This window comes from Gavialis gangeticus, unplaced genomic scaffold (assembly GCF_001723915.1).
Source record: "Gavialis gangeticus isolate Ggan-Ray unplaced genomic scaffold, GavGan_comp1, whole genome shotgun sequence".
Lineage (NCBI taxonomy): Eukaryota > Metazoa > Chordata > Crocodylia > Gavialidae > Gavialis > Gavialis gangeticus.
This window is the reverse complement of record NW_017729018.1, coordinates 1,063,465-1,065,917: the sequence shown is the minus strand read 5'-3', so window position 1 is coordinate 1,065,917 and position 2,453 is coordinate 1,063,465. Positions and strand designations below refer to the sequence as shown.

The 2,453-nt window shown below is 48.7% G+C and overlaps 1 protein-coding gene across 1 annotated transcript in view; it reads right to left on the bottom strand.

The window, feature by feature from the left end:
- The window catches only part of CERS4 (ceramide synthase 4), a 65,486-nt gene that overhangs the window by 29,148 nt on the left and 33,885 nt on the right, over positions 1 to 2,453 (bottom strand). The gene's annotated exons all lie outside the window — the stretch shown is intronic.

Genomic DNA, 2,453 nt, shown 5'->3' with positions numbered 1-2,453 from the left:
GGGTTTGCCTTTCTCTGAGACATTGGTGGTTGGCTGCAGCCAAGACTGGGGATTTTGACTAGGGTGTACCAGTGCTTCTGCTGAGACTTAAAGCCAGAGGTTCCTGGCTAGAGGGTCTTGCCCCTATGCTCAGGGTCAGACCTTACCTGGGGTCAAGAAGGAATTTTACCCCATGGTCCAACTTATATGGATTCTGGGGGGGTTTACTTTCCTCTGTAGAGGCAGGCATGGTCTTCTTCCTTGGATCTCTCAAGCATATTTTAACCATCTTTGCAGCAGCAGGACATTAGCCACCAGTCCCCCTGTTTTACCTTTGGCAAGTTAGGGTGTTATGTTTTGTAGTTGTGTCAGAGATGACCATGTAATTTTGCTAACAGATTTGACAATGGATTTGCATAGGATGGTTTGGATAGAGTTGATCCTGCCTCAGGCAGGCAGTAGAACTAGTTGACCTCTGAGGATCCCTTCTAGCCCTACTTTTCTATGATTCTGTGATACTAAATTATTCCAGGTAGTCAGATCCCAAGCCGAGGGAGAAGAGTTGTGGAAAGATCTCACCAAGCTAAGCGATTGGGCAAAGAAAAAAAAAAAGGCAGGTGAATTTCAATGTCAATAAGTGTGAGGTAATGCACATGAGAGAAAATAACTAGAAAATATAAGCACACAGTGCTTGATTGTGAGTTAGCTATTGCAACTCAGAAAATAGACCTGGATTCACTGTAGAGAGTTCTCTTAAAAAAAAAAATCAACAATATGCAGTAGCAATCAAAAGAAAGTTAGGCATCAGAAAATATTGGAGAATTGAAAACAAAATTGAAAATATCATCATGCCACTATACAAATCCATGGTGAGCCCTGTAACAGGGGGACAAGACCCCTGTCACTTTAACAGGGGAGAGGAGCTAGCTGCTGCAGCAGAGGAGGGCAGGCTGCCCATCAGCACAATGGAAACCCCTGTGTGGCTGGGAAGCCATGTGACAGGAAGGGGTGAGGCTTTGGAGCACATAAGCCCTGTGCCTAAACCCAAATAGGTAGTTTAGCCCTGCATGTTGCAGGGAGAGGACCTCCTGAGACAGAAGGGCTGGTGGAGACAAATGGGCAGGAACCCAAGCCACCCAAGGGAGCTGGGATGAAAGGGCTGCAAGGGAGGTATGACTTGTGGGCAACATTAAGCCAGAATGGGGAAGACTTTTAGTTCATGGAGTGGCTTGTTTGAGTTTGTTATATTTTGAGCTTGATACCAGAGAACTGGGTTGCTACTACAAGGAAGGTGTGGAGGCCATGGAGGGGTGCCTGGTGGAGCACTCTGTGACAAGCAGCCTGGTCTGAGGTCAGGGACCCAGAGGGCTGAGGCAGCAAGAGCAGCCTAGCCTAGGGTCAGGGATCTGGAGGGCTGGCCCTGAGCATGAGACAGGGCCAGGTGCCCAGAGCGCACACATGCAAGATGGGGCTAGGGCCCAGAAGCCAAGGTCTGGGGCAGTGGACCCAAGTTGAGAGGCACAGCCAGGAGAGCCATAACTTAGTGCCCAAAGGGCAAGACTGAGGCCAGCCAAGTATAAAAGGCATCAGCTGGCTGGAGTGAACTAGGGCTTACTCTGAAGACCCTGGGGCAGCCTCCCTTAACACCATAATAGTTCCATCAAAGCATGGCAGGCATATGCCTGCTACAAGTTTGCATCTTGAATACTATGCTCAGCTCGTCTCCACATCTCAAAAAGGATTTAGAACTAGAAAAGGTACAGAGACAGGCAACCATGATGATCAGGGATATGAAGCAACTGCCATACCAGGAAGGATTAAAAAAGCTAGGACTCTTCAGTTTGGCAAGAAGGCTGAGGGGGGATATGACAGAGGTCTATAAAATCATGAAGGGTGTAGACAAAGTGATTAGAGAACCAAGTCCCAGAATACTAAAACTAGGGGGCACCCACTGTAATTCACTAGGAGACAGGTTTAAGCCTAACAAGAGAAAGTGTGTGTGTTATGCATCACATAGTTAACTTGTGAAACTCATTACCATAGGATGCTGTAGAGGCAGGTAGTACAGCCAAGTTCAAAAATAGACCAGACAAAACTTAGGGATAGTCAGGCCATTCATAGGTATTAAACAGAGCAGTCAGGGATGTATCCTCTGGCACCTCTAAACCAAAGATGGTGGATTCCAGGCAGAGTACAACAGGGGTCTAGATCAGGGGTGCTCAACCTCTGGCCTGCAGGCCATATATGGCCCAAAGAGTTCTCATTTAGCCCATGGAGCTCCCCACAGGTCAGGAAAATTGGCAGGGGTAGAATGGTGGCCATTAATACGGCCATCCTCTCCCCTGCCAAATCCCCAAACTCCAGTCCCTGTGTGGTCAGTCAGAGCCAAGCTGTGCCCCCCTCCCCTCCCCTCCCTCCCACTTCTGGATTGGGGCCTTGCCAAGCCCCCTTCCACCCCTGCAGGGCCTAGTTAC